Raw genomic sequence first — 6,504 nt, 5'->3', positions numbered from 1 at the left:
CAAAGAAATGCATGAAAGGCCTAGGAATAAATTTACCAATCACATGTGATTTGTTTTGGCATCATTTAACACATTTTTCTTGGGTATTTAGGAGTTTACGGCCAGGAGCCTATGCTAGACCGTAAACTCCCATAAATAAGTCATTTTGATGTTTAAAAATCCATTCCAAGCCCTTGATCCAAGCCTAGAAAAAATTCCCTTAAGTGGTTGAAGTCATTTTGCATCATAAACCACCCCACCATGAGTTTACGGCCGTAAACTCATGGGGAATGGGTGTTTTAGACCAAAAACTCTTGTATGAGTTTATTCATGTGGAGTAAACTCAAGTTCCAAGTCCCTATTGTCATTTCACATCCTTAAACGCCACCCGGGTCCCTCCAAACACTCGTAATGGGGTGTTTCCGCGACTACAAGTATTTGTCCCTAACAAATAATTAATCTAAGTCCTAATTAGATACAAATGTGTATCTTTAAATTATACTTAGGAACCTCGTGCATTTGCAAGCCCCGGACCAACGTTTAGCATCCGAAATCGTCACGTTTCTTGTCCGGTGAGTTCATACCCCTACCTTTTTTCACTGTTTTTAACTGTTTTCAGGGGGGGGATACAAGCAAAAGTACAAGTGTATCTTGTACTTAAACTGATTTACAACTTAATGATTTTAGTTTCTAAATGTCATGATTTCCAAAGATTATGATAACTGATGTTTCGAATTGCAGGTTAATTATAGATTTCTTTTGAAAAGTGTTTTGATCTATATTGTCTTTTGTAAAAGAAATCATACTAATTATAACGAATATAACTAATAGGATAGAACGAATTCGAATACTAATAGGAATACGAATACGAATACAAATACTAATACGAATACGAATGTAATCTAGAACGAATACGAATACGAATGTAATCTAGAACGAATACGAATACGAATACGACTACGAATGCGAATACGACTACGAATGCGAAATGACGCCTTTGGTTGACACTAAGACTTCGAATATACAGTTAGTGTACCCCTTGAGTGTCATCAGAGTTTCGAATTTAATACGAAAATACGCCTCTGGACCTCTTCTGAGTTTCAAATATATCCGCCTCAGAATGTTGACAGAGCTTCGAATACACATCTAATATACTCCTTTGGAACTCAGCAAAACTTCGAAAATACTATAAAGTATGCTTCTGTGTGATTCCAAATATTCGAAATTACAACTAAGTTAGTAGATTATAGTCATCCGATTGTAGAATAACTAAGGAAGTAGAACACATGACTAATACTACTCACATGGTAATTACTGGTATTTCGAAATCAGACTTAAGAACAAAACACCACACATAGGAAAATATGGGATTTTCCTGGGATAACATTAAAATCAGTAACGAACCTAGATACTAATAGACAACTCAACACATAGGAAAATATGGGATTTTCCTGGGTAACACAACAGCACATAAACGAATAAAGAAACAAACGAATAACTAAAACTATAAGGAAAATATGGGATTTTCTTGGAATGACATAACCAACCATTTTCGAAATTGTAACAAAGGATAACCAAACTGTTTTCATAAGAAAATATGGGATTTTCTTCATCAACAACTTTTCCTGAACGTTAAGGAACTCGTCTTTTCAAAACTAAACCGCTTATGAACTCACCATCTTTATGCTGATTTTCAAACTGCTTGTATTCTCAGGTCAGCGATAGACAGGTACCCGGCGATATCTTTTGGAGAAGACGGAGCATCCCAAAGTCTCGTCTTTGTTTTTGTCTATATTACATATGTAAAACACTTGTACAACTTTACTTTTGAACCGATGTAATCAATATTATGTAATGTAATGTTTTGTGATTACTACTTTACTATGTGCATTGGATTTGATACTCAACGTGGAGTCAACCCCGGAAATGTTTCCGCCTTTGGTTTTCGGGGTGTGACATCTTAAATTAAACAATGCTCATTAAAGCTTTGCAAAATTGCATAGACTTCTAATGCGAAACTTAAGAATGAAACAATGCCCATCAAAGCTTTGCTTGAATTGCATAGACTTTTATTGTGGAACTGAAGAATTAAACAATGCTCATCAAAGCTTTGGTAAATTGCGAAGACTACTTCTATTGTGGAACTCAAGAATGAATCTATACCTATCAAAGCTTTGCTAAATTGTACACACTTCTAATATGGAACTTAAGAATGAAACAATGATCATCAAAGCTTTGCTTAAATTGAATAGACTTGTGTTGTGGAACTTAAAAATAAAACAATGCTTATTAAACCTTTGCTAAATTACAAATATTACTTCTATTGTGGATCTCTAGAATTAAACAATGCTCATAAAATCTTTGTTAAATTGCATAGAGTTCTAATGTGCAACTCAAGAATTAAACAATGTTCATCAAAGCTTTGCATAAATTGCGAAAACTACTTTTATTGTGGAACTCAAAAATTAAAATATGCTCAGCAAAGCTTTGCTAAAATTGCACACACTTCTAACGTGAAACTCAAGAATGAAACAATGCTCATCAAAGCTTTACTTAAATTGCATACACTTCTTTTGTGGCAGTCAAGAATCAAACAATGCTCATCAAAGCTTTGCTTAAATTGCATTGCCTTCTATTGTGGAGCTGAAGAATCAAACAATGCTCTTCAAAGCTTTGCTTAAATTGTATAGTCTTCTACTATGGAACTCAAAAATTAAACAATGCTCATTAAAGCTTTACTTAAATTGCATACACTTCTTTTGTGGCAGTCAAGAATCAAACAATGCTCATCAAAGCTTTGCTTAAATTGCATTGACTTATATTGTGGAGCTGAAGAATCAAACAATGCTCTTCAAAGCTTTCCTTAAATTGTATAGTCTTCGACTATGGAACTCAAAAATTAAACGATGCTCATCAAAGCTTTGCTAAATTGCATAAACTTCTAATGTGGAACACAAGAATGAAACAATGCTCATCAAAGCTTTATTTAAATTGCATAAACTTCTATTGTGAAACTCAAGAATAATATAATGCTCATAAAACCTTTGCTAAATTACGAAGACAACTTCTATTGTGGAACTCTAGAATTAAACAATGCTCATCAAAACTTTGCTAAATTGCATAGACTTCTAATGTGGAACTCAAGAATGAAACAATGGTCATCAAAATTTTGCTTAAATTGCATAGACATTTATTGTGGAACTCAAGAATTAAACAATGCTCATCAAGCTTTGCTAAATTGCGAAAACTACTTCTATTGTGGAACTCAATAATTAAACAATGCTGAATAAAGCATTGCTAAATTGCATAGACTTCTAATGTGAAATTCAAGAATGAAACAATACTCATCAAAACTTTGCTTAAATTGCATACACTTCTATTGTGGAACTCAAGAATTAAACCATGCTCATAAAACATTTGCTAAATTGCAAAGACTACTTCTATTGTGGAACTCAAGAATTAAACAATGCTCATCATTGCTTTGCTAAATTGCATAGTCTTCCAATGTGGAAACCAAGAATGAAACAATGCTCATCAAAGCTTTGCTAAATTGCATAGACTTCTATTCTGGAACTCAAGAATCAAACAATGCTCATCAAAGCTTTGCTTAAATTGAAAAGACTTCTACTATGGAACTCAAGAATTAAACAATGCTCATCAAATCTTTTCTAAATTGCATAAACTTCTAATGTGGCACTCAATAATGAAACAATGCTAATCAAAGCTTTGCTTAAATTGTACAGACTTCTATTGTGGAACTCAAGAATAAAACAATGCTCATCAAACCTTGGCTATATTACTAAGATTACTTCTATTGTTAAACTCAAGAATTGAACAATACTCATCACAGCTTTGCTTAATTGCATACACTTCTAATGTAGAACTCAAGAAATAAACAACGCTCATCAAAGCTTTGCTTAAATTCCCTAGACTTTTATTGTGGAACTCAAGAATTAAACAATGCTAAGAATTAAACAATGCTAATGCTGCTAAACTTTTTCGCTTTCTCTCTCTACTTTCTCTCTCTTCCCTTGATTCTTTCTGACGGTGATGCGATCTAGTTTCGATTCATCGGTGCTGCTTTTCCGACGTATTTCATTTATTTTGGTGAAGCAATTTCTCTTCTATTTCCATTGTCTCAATGGGAGCATCATCCAAATCGGATCGATTGAAGGAAGTGAAGGAAAAACCTCCGGATAAAAGTGCTGCTGTCCGGTTCACTAAGACTGAAGTGGATGTGAAGGATCTAATTCCGCCTGGAATTATTGAGCAATCTTCAGCTACGATCTATAAAGCTCGTCGTAAGCCTAGTGTCTCTGGAGCTGTTGCGTCAGGAATTGGTAAAGCTGAGTGGAAAATGGAGGGTAAAGCTTTCAGAGTCAAGAATAGAGGCCGTAAGTTGGTGGATGGGTTAACTTCGATGGATACTGAGGATTATGATTTTGAAGAAGGATTTGAAGAAGTATCAGGAGATGATTTGGAATCAGTATCAGCTTGGGATTCAGACTCTATCAGCTCTTTTCCTAGATCTGAGAGCAATATGATGGAATTGAAGTATGGAACTACTGGAGAGGTAAAAAATGATGGAGATCAAGTTGTTTCTATTCCTTCAGGTAACACTGCTAATTTGTTGAAAAATTGGGATGGATCGAAATTGAGTAATGCTGTTCAGGATCCTAATATGGAATTGAAGAATGTTACGAATGAAATGATTAGGGTGAATCCTAACATTGAGGTGATTGATATCAATATTCATGATAGTTCTAAATTGGATGAGAATAAAGGTGTGAAGTGTAGAGCTGATGGGGATAAGATTGTTATCAGTAGTGAAGAATTTATTCCGGGGGTTGGCTTTCAATTTCTTAGTGATCTGAAGGTGGAGAAGACTGTGGGGAAGGATTTAGACAGTGAAAAGAATCAGGAAATGGATGTTGATAAGTCAAATTTGGAAAAGATAGACAAGGAGATAGAAGGTAATACTGAAGATGATGACACTTCTGATGAGGAAGGGGATAATGATTCAAGTGAGGATGATTCTAGAGGGGAAGAGGAAAATGAGATAGAAGAAGAGGTTAATGCTAAGAGTAATATGGGTAATAACTGCAATGAGAAATCAGGTACTGTTATCAATAGCATTAATTTACTTCCTTCTATTTTGGGAAATGCTAAGAATAGTAATAAGGAGGATGGAGGAATGCAGGGGAATGTGATGAACTCTTATGCTGGAGTGTTAAAGGGTAATAGACATAAGGGTAAAATAGATGTTAGATTCATTCCAGGGGAGAATGGGGAAGAGGATGGACCTGTAATAATTCCATTAGAGAATCTAATGAATGCTAGTATTCCTTTTACTAATACTCTTTATGGTTATATGATTGACAAGAAGTTGGCGTTCCCTGTTATTCAGAAAGAAGTAAGAAGATTGTGGAAGAATATGGGTTTGGAAGAGGTATTCATGAACAGCAAAGGTTTTTTCTTCTTTAAATTCAGTGATGAAAAGGGGATGTTATCTGTTTTGGAGGGTAGTCCTTGGTTAATGTTTAATAATATGCCTTTATTTCTTCAACGATGGAGGCCTGGTTTGACATTAACTAAGAACAAGCATGATAAAATTCCTGTTTGGATTAAAATATTTGATTTGCCCTTGGAAGTTTGGAGTGGTGAAAACTTATGTAGAATTGCTAGTAAGATAGGTATTCCTTTGGCTTTTGATTCCTTTACTGAGGATATGTGTTTGGAACATAAAGGAAGGAATGCTTATGCTAGAATTCTTGTTGAAATGGCAGCTGGGAAGGAATGGAGAAAGAAGATTGATATTGCTACTTGGGATTTTGTTTCTAATTCTGCTGTGATTCAAAGTTTTGATGTTGAATATGCTTGGATTCCTTCTAGATGTAATCATTGCAAAGTCTATGGGCATGTAGATAAAGTTTGTGCTGCTGCTATGAATGTTGTAAAGGAGGATAATAATGAAGAAGTGAGAAATCTAAAGAATAATAAAGGAAAGGAAGTTGTTAATGGGGATGGTTTCACAGAAGTTAAATATAAAAAGGTTATGGGTAACATTGATGGTGAAGGCACTAGTAAATCTCAAGTGGGTTATTATCAATCAAATAATATGAAGAATAATGGAAAGAATGGGAATTGGAGAAGGGGTATTTTTTCTAAAGGCAATAATGGGAGCAGAGGTGGAAATGGTAAAGGGCAAAATTGGAATTGGAGTAATAAAGGAGTAAGTCACTGGAATTTAGAAAAGAATAGAAATTATGAGAAGTTTGTTAATGGGAAAGATGATATAGGAAATCGGGGGTTGAAGGAGAATAATAAGCAGCAGGTTGTAGTGGAAAAGGATAACAAGACAGAGATGGGCAATGTTAGTATTGGTAGTGAGAATAAAATAGGGGAGGGATTAAGTAATAAAAACAGCTTTGGAATTTTGGGAGAGATTGAAGAGGAAGTATTGGATAAAATGGAAGAGGATGATAAGATTATGAAGACTGTTGCTAATCAAAATGTTGATAGTGG

The sequence above is a fragment of the Lactuca sativa genome, chromosome 9 (genome assembly GCF_002870075.4).
Source record: "Lactuca sativa cultivar Salinas chromosome 9, Lsat_Salinas_v11, whole genome shotgun sequence".
NCBI lineage: Eukaryota > Viridiplantae > Streptophyta > Magnoliopsida > Asterales > Asteraceae > Lactuca > Lactuca sativa.
This window is presented reverse-complemented; position numbering follows the sequence as displayed.